This window comes from Perna viridis, chromosome 12 (genome assembly GCF_037379345.1).
Source record: "Perna viridis isolate PV_CMFRI_1.1 ecotype Kerala chromosome 12, ASM3737934v1, whole genome shotgun sequence".
In the NCBI taxonomy this organism is placed as follows: Eukaryota; Metazoa; Mollusca; class Bivalvia; order Mytilida; family Mytilidae; genus Perna; species Perna viridis.
In genome coordinates this window covers 7,904,670-7,919,162 of record NC_142456.1, presented here as the reverse complement: position 1 = coordinate 7,919,162, position 14,493 = coordinate 7,904,670, and the positions used below count along the sequence as shown (strand labels likewise).

The window sequence follows — 14,493 nt, the reverse complement described above, 5'->3', positions numbered from 1 at the left end:
ATTAAATATATCGAAGCACGATACTTTATCTAAATGAAAAAGAAAAAACATTGAAAATGCCTAGACATATTATTTTCGTCATGGATCTTTTTTCCTTAGTTCCCAATTAGGTCATGTTTAATGTAGTAATAAAACGCCGGGTTACTTGCGAATGTTTCTTCTACTTAAAATTTGCTAAAATGAAACTTAATACATTTTGCCCGATCAAGTATGAGTGTGATGTTTTTCATTTTTCAAACTAAAATCATACTCTCAAAATGTAAATACTTCCATTAAATAGAACTAAATCGATCATTATTTCATTATTATTGGTGATGTAACTATGTTGTTGGGCACTGTCTTGGATTTCAGGGTATAGTGAGGTAGCAAAAAGTTCTTAAAATAAAGAGGCGCTAGTACATCATTTCATGCTAACTGACTATTGATTTATATCCTTTTATTGCTTCCTTTCTGGAATCGTGTAAGGCTTCTAGTTTCGTGATAATTTTCGGACAAAATGTTCAAATTATAGCTTGAATCCCTTTCCAAGGTAACCTCTCAGCCCCCCATTTTCAAATACTCCCGTTCCGCCCGGGAGGTATTTTTAAAAAAGATATTAATCGCATTTCGGTGCGTTTAAAGACCGCCCAGATATACTGTACTGTATTGTACGAGTCTTAACTCTATTTAGACAAAATATCATGCAACCGTCCCAGTACGTGGCATAGTTATTGCCATTCGCGAAATCGCAATTTTCCTATTGCTTTAATCTCAAAAGAGATTAATTAACATGGTGACGTATAAAATAATACATTAATGTCATACCATTGGTCTTTAATTTTAATACAGGTCTATGGTGATAAATTATGTTTGAATGGTAGATTTATTAAACAAAATAATAGTTTTCTTCTTTTCACTTTTTTCGCTTCTTTTGTGTGTGTGTGTGTGTGTGTGTGTGTGTGTGTGTGTGTGTGTGTGTGTGTGTATTATTATAAAGTGTTATTTAATAATAACAAGTGTAAAGGAAATGAGTAGGTTACCATCCAGAATAATCTGCATCTGGTCTCTGTAATGTCAAGAACATAGTTATATTAACCTGTGAAATTAAAGAAATTAATGCAAACATTATCAACCACAATGAGAGGTCCGCATCTTGTATATCATCAGTCAATAATTTCCGAAAATGGTTAAACACCATTGAAAAGAAATGTGAATCTCTCCCAAAACACGATAATCGAACATGAGCTAATGCTGTTGTTCAAACTTTAGACAATACAACTGGTCATAGTCATAACGCCGATCGTGACAAATAAATGTCACCAGGACACTCAATCGACAATCGAAACAAGCCAGTCAAGAACAATACACCACATCCTTTCCCTGTCCAAGGTTCTCGTGTATCACTAGAAAATGCTCGAAGCGACTTGAACCGCGGTAACATTGGTACCCGCGAATCAACGGCATCAGATAAAATCTTGTACATTTCCCAAGGTCTATGTGTAATCCAGCTCCACGGGATCAGCTTCATGACTACAGTAGTAAAATAAGAGTCAGTCGATTCTATATTGGAGGAATGCACAAAGGATACTGCTCAGAGAAATAGATGCGTTCTTCCCTGGCTGATAATGGTGTTAGTGTTACCTTCATACGCTATTTAAAGTGGCCTTATATGAGTACGGCATCTGCTCAACTTAACATCCGAGCCGTAGATGAACACGTAATGCGTAAGTCCGAATTTTGGCCGAAAGGCATTTTTATGAAACCATGGATACAAAGGGACAAATTCTTGAAGGAACATATGTACTAAAATGTCAACCATGATTAATTAGTCTGTTAATTTATTATGCTGGAACTGCCGTGGAATCTTCTCTTCTATTACATATTTATGCGATCTTCTTCGTAACAGAAATATATCTATATGAGCATTATCTGAACATTGGTTGCGAACCTATCAAATTCATGTTCTTGATTCTATCGATGCGAACTTTCGCTAAAGGGGTTGATTACTACAAACCTGACATGCAACCGTCGATCTGGAGTTGCTCTACTAGTATCACATGATATCATTTCGTATGTCATCGATATACCTATATACAGAGATCGAGTTGTCGGAATAGAAGTAAAACTACCAAATGAACCCCCTTTTTTCGTTTTTTTTTTCAGTATAATTACCTACTATTACTCAACAAATAGAACTCTTCCATAGTAGCATCGAAATCAAAGATGAAGTGGTTTCTACATACAAAGACTTAGGAAAAACTTTGTAATGTGTGTCTTTAATGTGGAAATCTCTGGTCCACGATATCAATTTCGACACGATGATAGAAGCACAACAATGGAATCTATGATAATTTTCCTTCATTAAACAGGCAGACTTTCTGTGATCCAGTTGGTCCAGTTCAGACAATTACATCCTATGAAGGCGGTTCGATCACATTCTAGTGCAAGAAAATTATTTATAATCGTAACAAACTGTTGTGTTATCAACGATCTAACTTATGATATTTCTGATCATCGTCCAGTCTGTTGCTCGTTTAAGTCTAACTATTCGCCTTCTCAACTGAATGAAGAATGTGTGAACAGAGCACGAATAGCTTGGGATCGTGCTAGAAAGAACGGATTGACAAGTGACTATTCGTTTGCAGTCTCTCAAATTCTGTTGACATTAGAGTATCCAAATGGCGAGTTATCTGCAGACAGCATAGAAGCATACTAAATCGATAATCAATGCTATCAATTATGTTATCAAAAGTGACCAAATGCAAAGAGTGCGCATCATCTGGCTCAATAATTGTGGTTGTCATAATTAATAAAGAGTGTCAATACTTCATCTCATACAAAGACGATAAACGGACTTAAAGACATCAACCACGAAGAACATTTGACGATTACGAAAGAAGAATAGTCAGTAAGTTGGAAGCAGATATTGATATAGACCAGAAGTCTGTATGGAAAATTCTTAACAGCCGTAAAAGCAAACCAAGTGCCTGCACTGCATAAAAAAGTGTGACATCATATACACCGATAATGAAGATTTGAGACTCACTTGGTTTGATAATTTCACAAAAGTATTCTCAGTGTCTAAGTACGTTAATGGAAACCGTGCAGCTTATCTTTCAAGTGAAGCTAATAGAATACGAAACGAAGAGAAACTGAAGACGGCAGATCGACACTTATAGCAAAATGATCATTTTGCGGCACATGATGGAAGTCAAAATAAGCAATATTCTTACCATATAATTTGCTATTTGATCTGTACAATTTGACGAATAAGGAAGTCCGTTCTCATAATATTGGCGGTTCCAACATCTGTCAAACGTGCTTGTTCTCATTATAACTATTATCTGACTGCAGAAAACTGAGGGTTCTGAACCACGGGTGACCGGGTGGAAGTGGTCGTTTCTAGTCAACGAACAAGACGGACGAGAGTTCCGATCTTAACCTTTTTTTTCTGCAGTCCGGAGAATCCGAACTAAAGTCATAAACTAAAAATTTAAAACTAACTAAAGCACAAACCGACAACACATATAAATAATACATTGTACAAACAATTAATGCTTTAATTTTTAATAATTAAGGATTAACACAGATCAAACAAATAACAAATAAGTTGAGTGATTATTATGTCTGTGACGGATATGGCATGTTAAAATGAGTAATAACAATTTTCGAACAAAGTGATACTCAACAGTAAATATTTAAATGCAATTAATGACATAAGGGATAATTATAAAATAAACTTAAACTATACATTAAATATGAAAGTTCAGATTATAAAAATGTCCAAATATATATTCCCTGATCTATTTCCATATGGTGATAATAAAACTATTTAAATAATTATGTAAGAATTGTGCTATTAATTGCGTGTCCGGGTAAACATTGCAAAAACCGGAGCGCACTAAGAGCGACACAAATATGTTTTTCTCAAGATAAAATAAAGTAATACAAATGGACAAGACGTGCAAAAAGTTTGCAAAAATGTACTTAATACACTTAATTCATTTAAACACATTCAAATCTTCCCGGTACGTGTCGGCGTTACATGAGTAACGGACCGTAACCACGACTTAAAAGACTTTCATTAATTAGCGGTACGTTGTTGTCTGACTTCCGAAATTCAGTTCAATGTTTTATTTCTATTATTTAATGATTTTAAAACATGAAGGGGAGGGAAATATTTAATCAACAAATGATTTCAAAGCTCTTTGAAAATTACTCACTTTGACTTTACTTTTCGCAAATTTGGAAACAAAATGAATTCATAGCAATTGGAGAAATGATTTTTTTATAGTTGTTGTCTACTATCAAAACGCTTGATTGAACGAGAATGAATATGGTGAAGATGAATAGAAAACAACCCAACCAGGATAAAACAAAAGTTAACTCAAGGCCACTCATGGGTCTTCCATCCCCCACAATGGTGGGTCACATGACAGGATGGAACTGCCCGCCTCCTAAACAACAGTATACACAGGTACATCGACAAATTTGCCCCTATATATTCTAGTAAAAAATCCACCCACCCACCCCTCCCCCCGTTTTATGACTTACGCCTTTCAGTTTCGCTCATTCTAATTTTATATCAACCATGTAGACTTCTGAAAGTTCTGAAAGATGTGTGATGGTATATCTAATAACATGTTCCTTCACGACATGATATTTAAATACGACCACGGAAACCAAATTTTAGGTGACCAAGAAGTGTTAATTATAGTAATGGAAAGTCCCTGATTATAGGAAATATCCCAAGATACCATATAAACATATAATACACTAGTATATTTATGTCTATCTACATGTATATATAATGTGACCCTATGTTTGCTAGGAAGAAACCTATAACTATTATCTGTCTATAAAAAAAGTAATTTTAAATGAATATGTAATATTTGAAAATATGTCTTGACCAATAGACGATTATCGCGGGATATTAAACAGTGCATTACGCACACCAAGGATTTAATCATTTTGCACAGCTAATTCCGTTACGTTAAATGTATTACTCTCATTCCAATAAATGTAGGTCTTTTTAGATCTACATGTATAAATGTTTGGACAAAATTGATAATCACTATTAGGATCCAAAATAGATACTTTATATAACCAGTTCTGGAAACTAAAACGCACTAATTTAATTAATGTACTTGTGTCATAGTTCCTCGGAGAACGACATACAGAAACTCATATTAAAAAAAAGGGTTATAAAAATCATTTTAAATTAAAGTGAACAACGGACTCAACACAAGATTATAACTTTTTAATTTCAATAATATTGTAACCTTTGTATTGCAGATCTGGTGATATTAAAATAAAGACCTGTAAGGCTTTATTGTTGATAGAGTTGGCGGCTTCTTTTATCTTTGCACGGCTCGGCAGTCCGTGACACAGGTGAAAAACAAAATGACTCCATAAATTCAGTACGCAAAATAAAATGACATTAAATAATTTAAAGCTGCATTAGCTGCCAAATTTGACCAGTTTTGATTCTACTGATATTTGCTGAATAAATGAAATACGTTTGTATAATACCAACAGAATATTGTGAAAAACAACTTTTTTTTATTTAGAGAAGATCGATAACTCTGATCTAATTATTTTTAACCATTACTTCCGAAAAATGCCGATAGGACATTCACTTGGTTTAAATATACTTTAACCTTAGTAAAGAAATAACAATACAGATACACAGTAAGCACTTGTCTTGTTTTCATTTCATTTCATCCATTTCTTGTTTAGTTTTCAAGTAAATAATGACCATGTTTGAGCCACATACATCATAATAGATAAATGTCAAAAGGATCCTTGCGTAATATATTCGAACTTTTTTCTGTTACGGCTCGAGTCCGTCAGTTGTCCTTGTCGTTGGACTACCACTTTCGCTTTGCAATCGGATTTGTTATTAAAGAAGCTTTTCTTACAGCACATGTGCGGATTAATGTCACCAGAAGTCACTTGCGTACGAATTCATCTAGACAACTGCAAAACAATAGTTATATCGACACCTTTTTCATGTATGTAATGCATTTTATGTGTGGATATCAACTGAAATTAAACAGGAAAAGCACACTTGAGTAGAAATAGTTCAAAGTTAATGTATATTTCAATAGTAACAAAAAATTACGAAAATGAAAGCTAATACAGCTTTAGTTCACACGTTTCAAAAACAGTACATGTACAGTAAACGTTGAAATAAATCAGCATTTTTAAAAATCGAAACTAACCAAAAATTAATTATACATGTATCTTAAATGATTGCAAGCGGAATATTTTAAAGGTTATTCTGCATTACAATTAAATTACAATTAAACAAAACCAAAAATAGTTAGAATTATAAATACAAACAAAACAAAACAAAACAGAACAAACAAAAACAAACATGCACAGAAACAAATATAAACAAACAAGTTGTGTGTGTAGCTGGCATGTGTAACTTTGCATGCATGTACATTTTGTACTATTTAATCGCAGGTCAAAGGGAGATATCAAATATACTATTTTCTTACCCTGAATCACACTGAACAGGCTCTTGTTTAGTACTGGACTCAATTACTGAACATTACTGAATAGCTACTGAACATACTGAATTTACTTTGAAGCGAACTACTGAACGCTATACTTAATATACCGAACACAACCCCGATAAAACGCACCGAATTTGTACTGAATAACTGAATTACACTAGACAATTTTATGTTCAGTAAATTCAGTGTATGTTCAGTGCTTTTTGGCCGTTTCACTAAATATATGGCCTGCTATTTTTCCTTCAGTTGTTCTAGTAGCGCTAGCTCCGCGTACAGACTTGCTTTCTGGTGATCGGATTTGGCTCGAAGAATTACGTCGTGAAGTTCAATGGCAGCCCTTTGGTTCTTATTGTTGCCTCCGTCTTTGCAAATTTAAGTTGCGCCTTGGATGACTTCCTATCGGCCTTCTTTAAAGCAAGCATCGAACTCCTAGAACTTCCACTAAAACGGCTTTGAAGGGATGATGTCCGACGAGACAATCTAGTACTCCGATTGAACTCCTTGGCCCTAGTTTTGGTTTCGATGAGTCGATAAATTTCTGAGTTTTCTTTCAAGACGCTCCATTGTTTGGACTATTAACTATTGCTTCAATAGCTTGTAGTACAAATTCGTGGTCTAACTTGGCTGTGGAATCTGCAATTTCGTGGACTTTTTGAGGAGGTTGTTTATCTTTTTCTCACGATGTTTCTTGGTTCTTGCATACAATATACTACTGAATCTTGAACTTCCTACTTATTTGCATAAATTATGTAAGACATAGAACAAAATTGTTATGCTGGAGAAAAAAAAATTTTATATATATATATATATATATAATAGTCCAGATTACAATACGAAAAGTTTACCTAGTGTAGCTACAATGATATTTTTAACAGCAAATAAGGGTAATAACATGCTATTGCGTCATAATCGGTAAATCGGGGAAAACAAAGAACAATTCACCAAAGAAATCATTATTTTAGAAGAAACTCAATGAGTAATAACTCTGCCAAAGATTGATATCTAAAAAAGAACTAAGTAAGAGACCGTTTGAGACGAATGACCTCATACCATGATTCAGGAGTCTGTTATTTATGGCGTTCAAAGAAATCAGAGTACTTAGTACTTTCTCTAGTGTAGCGAATCAATTGTGAAACATAAACACCATATGCAGATGATGAACGTATTTTGCTGTACTGGTAAGGACAATTTATAACATGTCAACATTGTCTTTTTTATCATACATTTTAGCGCTGAGATTATCAAATTCGAGATGTAGGACAAAAAAAGCAGAACATGCTGTTTCTGTAATCTCTTTATCTCCAGCTCTGGTGGATAGCGGTTGTAAATGGTGTTAGTCATATCTTTCCTTAAGTATTTCTATATATATTCAATATTCTTTGTCAATTATTTTTAATGTTATACTATGAATGATATTGTTAATATGATAAATCAATATAAAGAGGATTAATGTATTCAAATAGCTGTGCGTTGAATTGATGTATCCATCATTTTTACATTTTCATCATGCACAAATTTTGTAAATTTAAAACGATAAAACAAAACTGAATGCCGCAGGATAATATACATAAAAAATGTCAAACTTTCAAGGCCAAAATGCTGATTGATATTCCAAAAAATAAAAAAAAAATGTTTCTTATTTGAAATTGCATACCATACCGTTATACAGAGAGCTTTAAATTTAATTTGTTTTTTCAACTATTACTTGCATTCTCAATAGTAGCATGGGGCATGGATCCAGACTAAAACTTTCCTTTCTTTTACTACCGTATGTTTCCTTTAACTTCCTTTGTTTTCATGTATGTTATATTTCACGTGGCCTTCAGTTCTGACATATTTGTTTTATATCGAGTATTATCTTTTTTACAAAATGCCTGCAAAATATCTTTCCAAACGTCTTTTCCGTTCTTCTAACGAAATTTTACGAAACAGGTAAAATCCGTTTTTATACTTATAAGTAAATGTACTTCGTTTTCTGAACACTACGTCTCAATATTTCGTTTAATCTAACTATATTCGTTGTTATCACTACTTCTAAAATCAGGAAACTGTGAATTGTTTCGGAATTTCCAATTACAGTATTTATTTTTTTTGTCATTTACTATGTCAAATCTCTTAATATTGCTTATACTTTGACAAGGTAGTGATAACTTTCGACTCCATTCAAACTCATGTTAACTATTGCTGTACTGGGTCATATTCTCCCATATTATGTTGACAATTACATCCATTGTTTGAATGTTATCGTTTTCTTTTTGTGATATCCTAGTCAGTTTGTGAAGAATATTTCAAATACGGGTAACACACAATCGCTCTTTAAAATAAAATTCAGGCCTTTTTTTTCGTCCTTTTTCAATTTTGAAATTGCCAATTAAAAAAAATGTTTTTAAAAGATGTTAGAATTTTCCAAACTTTCCGTTTTGGTTTGCTTGGTTTGCTTGGTTTCCATGTGAATTCGATTTTAAACAGAATGTTTACTACCTTCAAAATTGTTTATGCTGGTAAAGGTATTCAATACTTATTCCTTCTGTCCAGCTATTAATTAGTGGAAGGTATAACGGCTTCAAAACAGAAACTCGAGTTACAGTTACAATGACATGACAATTTATACATATGTTTATGGTTTACACCATTTGACATCAGAATGCAGTAACATAATATTTACCTCTTTCTAAACATTGTTGCTTTGCACGTCAGAGTGTGCAATTTATTGTTGTTTCCTAAATAATGTCTGACACATGTGTCTTCATTTGTCCTAAGATATGTCTATATAGAAAGAGTAATCAAGGGAACCAAGGTTATAGTGGTAATCAAAAGAATGTAATCCAGGGACAAAGACCAGACATGGAAAACAGACATACGCAACAAAGAATATAAAGTTACTAAAATCTTACATACAAAGTAACAAAAGCAAATGAGCAACTCGGACTCCACTAAAAACTGGGAGCATGGACCAGGTGCACCGGTAGGGTAAGCGTCCTCAGTTTTTCTAGAAACACCCGCCGAGTTGCTCATAAAAAGTCAAATCCGGGGTAAACAAACGAGGAAAGGAAAACTATGACCCGTTGAATAAATCAGTTTTCATGGTGCAGATGGATATACCATAACGATCCACGAGTTAATGATGACGACCATAAAACTTCTGTAGTGATGACTTCAATCTTGTACAAAATAACTCTGTTCCAGAAGCCTATTTGTTAGCGTTCTAGCGCGATACAAAAAGTCTGCGTAGTTTCGGCAAGCTCTGGCATAACGTATGAGTTGTGATATGAACACTCCATACGCAGGTGCTGAAGGGATGTTGCCCCAGAGGAAAGGAAAGTTGACAGTTTTGAGTGAAAAGTCATCATGTTTGTCGTAAAGTTTGGTCAATAGTTTTCCGTTACCATCGATTTCTAAGTGTAGGTCAAGATATGAGGCTGACCTCACAGTGTCTGTATTATCCTTTATCTCAAGTTCTTTGGGGGTTGATGCGATGTATCAAATCCCCGAAATTAGGAATGTTTAAAGAAATTATTTTCATTTAAACAAGACATAATTTGTGGGTTTCAATTCTTTTTGTTGTTTGAGCAAAGGTCGCATATTCCATAATATTCACAAGTCAAAACTTTAGACTTAAGTGACCCGATTCGATTTGAAGTATCACAAAATTCAAAGCCTTTAAAAACATTTGGGCTTCCCTTGTTCTGCACACTGCACTTCTTGGTGAAGGATTTACGTTCCTATTTCAAAAGTTTGGGTTTTGGTTTTTTCTTGTATACAATAGTTTTCTTGAATTAGATATTTCGATTTTTGTTTGAGAGAGCTAACTCCTTTTAAGGTGTGTGCAGCATTCAGAAAGTCTCAATATGTATATGATATGTACTTCTGCATTCATATACTGAAAAAGAAAACAAACTTTGAACCATTACACCCGAAAGTATCTACAGTTGTGATCAAATCTAACCCCTCTTAAATTCTGTCAGAGTCAGGACACATTTTGCCCTATTCCCTGACAAATCCTGACAGAAATTTCCTGGACCGTGACAAAGAAAATACAAAAAGCTGTTCAAAACTGTCATACCCCTGGACAGTTCCTGACACTAAGTCTTTCTATTCTGTGTGACGTAATTTAGAACAGGAAGTCTGCGATTAATAAATGAAACTGTGTGCCTAATGTAAATTAGCTAACCCGATTAAGAAACAAATCTTTATTTCAAAATTTACATTGAATTTCCAAATATTTATGGAGAGCTCGTCGCGATCATCATCCCACGATCACTCGATCGTTGTTCATGTTCCAATTTTCGTCCATCACGGTCCAGTCACTCATCGTTCAAAATTATTGTGTACATGTATATTTTTTTTACATTCTGTCATGCACCTGTGATATTAATTAAATCAAATTATTTAATTATAAAATTAAAGGTCTATGTTTCTGTTCTATGTGTAAAAGTCGTAACCGATAACATTCAGATGTTTGGTAATTCTCACGAAGCTACTTTAATAACAGAATGGTCACAAATCATTCTTAAAATGTTAAAATTGACAATTTTGCATTAAATGGGTGATTGATACTTAAATATTTCGGTCAAAATTCTTCAAAATGCCACTTTTACCAACGAATATGAGTGATAATACTTCCGATTTCCCTACATAGTCTTTAATGTAGAAAAAGTAGAAAATAAAAATGTTAGTTTAATATTAGTGACTGTGACACAATTATTTCAGTAAATATTCTGCAAAATGTATGAGTGCAGGCAGTTTTATTTTTCATGAGGGTCTAAAACTATTGACTAAAATGCTACTTTTTGTCAATACAACTATCATGTGGGTGACTGTGACTCATAAAACTCTACAAAAATGTCATATACTTGCAAAATGTATAGTGTGAGCACTTTTTATCTCCATGAGTGCCTAAAATTAATGACTAAAATGCTAAAGTTTTCAATATAAATATTATGTGGTGGCTGCGACACATTAGTTGAATCAAATTTTTTATAAAGGACATATTCTTGCAAAATGCATGAGCGCGAGCAGTTTTAATTTCCATGAGTGTCTAATGATAACGACTGAAATGCTATTTTTTTCAATATAACTATTATGTGGTGGCTGCAACATATTATTTTGGGTCAAAATTCTTTAAAAATGTCATATTCTTGCAAAATGTATGAGTGCGCACACTCTATTTGCTTGAGGTTATAAAATTATTGACTAAAATGCTAATTATTTCAATATAACTATCATATAGGGGCTGCGATATATTTTTTTTTGAGTCAAAATTCTTTAAAAATGTCATATTCTTGCAAAATGTATGAGTGCGAGCACTTTTGATTTCCATGAAAGCCTAAAATTGTTGACTGAAATGCAATTTTTTTTGTAATATAATTACCATGTGGGTGACTGCGAGTAATATATTTCCGTCAAAATTCTTCAAAATGTCCTATTCTTTCAAATTGTAGGAGTGTGAACACTTACAAATGTCAAAATATATAGGTAATATGTATCATACCGGTGTCTAGATTTGCAACCAAAAAGAATTCAGTCTAAATTCTTTAAAGTTAGGGGCGTAGCAAGTACGGCAGGCACTAATTTTTGTTGGTATTGCATGCCACACATATACGTTGGGTAAAAAATTGAAACAAATAAAGTTTCAACATAGCAAGGCGTCCTTCCCGTCGTACGAATCGGGATTCGGGTGCTACGCCTTTTTTCGTAATCACGTGCATGTACAGTATGTAATCAGTCAGAGAAGTATTCTCGAGCTAATGACTGTCAGATTCTGTCAGGAACTCTTCTAATCCACGTATCTGTTCTACTTAGAACAGTTCCTGACAGGAGGGTGTCAGGATCCATGACAAATTATGACAGAGCTTGTCCGAAGTCCTGACAGACCCTGACAAGGTGTGTCGTGGGTCAGAACAGTTTCTGATAGTTTAGAACTGTTTCATGACAGCGAATCCTGACAGGATGGAAGTGAGGTTAGAAGTGATCGCAACTGTACAGACTTTTACTTCGATACAATTGAAGTTATTGATGTGAAGCTCCAATCCTGACTTCGTTTTGTGGAGTCTATGAAGAATACAAATAATGATACCCCCGCTGTACATAACGATACAGGGAACAAAAACAAAGTCCTCAGTAAACAGAGAGTTAATGTCGACTATCCCAAAATTAAATCCCACCATATGGCATACAAACAGAAATAAAATATTAAAATTTCAAGCCGTTCTGATGAAATGTACAATGAAATTTTCAACGTTCAAAATATAAAGATATAAATAAACAAAATCCTCGTTAAAAAAGGGAGTCTTTTTCTAAATTTAATCTCGTCTTATAGCATAACTACAGGAAGATTGTTTTGAAGATCCAATTTGCTGTGATGAGTAGTTGCTAAGAACTTTGTGACGGAAAAAAGTATAACGTAAAAAACACGGCAACACGGACAAGAATGAAACAGTAAACCCTCTCAATATCGGAGAGGAGATATAAAAATATAAGCATATACATAATCATTTGATAAATAAACATTTGTTTCTTATTGAAATAACAGAGCTAACTATCTGTGAATTGTGAATGTTTTGGCTTATTCTGTTATTTTAAACAGCGTCTACGAACTTGAAATATTACCATTAGGAAATTTTCGAAATAACACTTTAAGGAAGTAGACCTAGGGTATGGGGCATAAATCTATTGCATCATGAGATTGATGTAAAAGGCTTTACACAAATATTCCAATGACTTGTAAGAGTTATGCCCCTTATTCTAGGTTCTATAGATATTTTAATATAGTACCCATAAATTTAGAATAAGTTATATCTTATTCATAATGTCTCGCATATCCGAGCAACAGAAATACATTGTACATGTAACGTATCATACTTCAGCAGAGTATCGTTTTTTTTTGTTTTTTTGTTTTTCGCTTTTTGTTTTTGACGTTTTGAATGATCATGTATCCCACTTTGATGCGGCGATCAAATAGTATTTTCTTAAATAAATCTCGTCTTATATGATCGTTATGGTGTATCCATCAGCACCATGAAAACTGATTTATTCAACGGGTCATAGTTTTCCTTTCCTCGTTTGTCTACCCCGGTCTTGACTTTTTATGAGCAACTCGTTGGGTATTTCTAGAAAAGCAGAGGACGCTTACCCTACCGGTGCACCTGGTCCATGCTCCCAGTTTTTAGTGGAGTCCGAGTTGCTCATTTGCTTTTGTTACTTTGTATGTATGATTTTAGTTACTTTATGTTCTTTGTTGTGTATGTCTGTTTTCCATGTTTGGTCTTTGTCCCTGGATTACATTATTTGATTACCGCTATAACCTTGGTTCCCTTGATTACTCTATGATTACCGTTATAACCTTGGTTCCCTTGATTACTCCTTCAATATATTTGGTCTTTGCTTAATATTAAGACCGTTTCTTGTCCTATGTAGTTAAATGGATATTTGAAATGTAGATTAAATTTTTTATCAAACAACGATTCAAATACTTATAGAATACAGAAAGCTTAATTTCCTAGTCAATTGTCTAGATAACAACATATGACAGCAACCAAACTCTGTCTTTCCTAGTCAATTGTCTAGATAACAACATATGACAGCAACCAAACTCTGTCTTTCTAGTCAATTATCAAGATACCAACCTATGACAGCAACCAAACGCTGTCTTTCTAGTCAATTGTCTAGATAACAACCTATGACAGCAACCAAACTCTGTCTTTTCCAGTCAATTGTCTAGATAACAACCTATGACAGCAACTAAACTCTGTCTTTTCTATTCCAATGTGTCGATAACAACCTATGACAACAACCAAAATCTGTCTGTCCTAGTCAATTGTCAAGATAACAACCTATGACAGCAACCAAACTCTGTCTTTCCTATACTTTCAATAACCAGAAACACTATTCAAATATAAGAATTATTAAGAAACCACCAAAAGGCCGATAAACATCTAATTAACTCATAAAATAATCATAATATTTCCTATATGCATCTCAAACAACTTAA

General features: G+C 33.8%; 1 protein-coding gene across 1 annotated transcript in view; it reads right to left on the bottom strand.

Annotated features, from left to right (window-relative positions):
* Positions 1-14,493, bottom strand: part of LOC148601066 (sodium- and chloride-dependent glycine transporter 1-like) — a 72,625-nt gene that overhangs the window by 18,810 nt on the left and 39,322 nt on the right. The window lies entirely within an intron of this gene.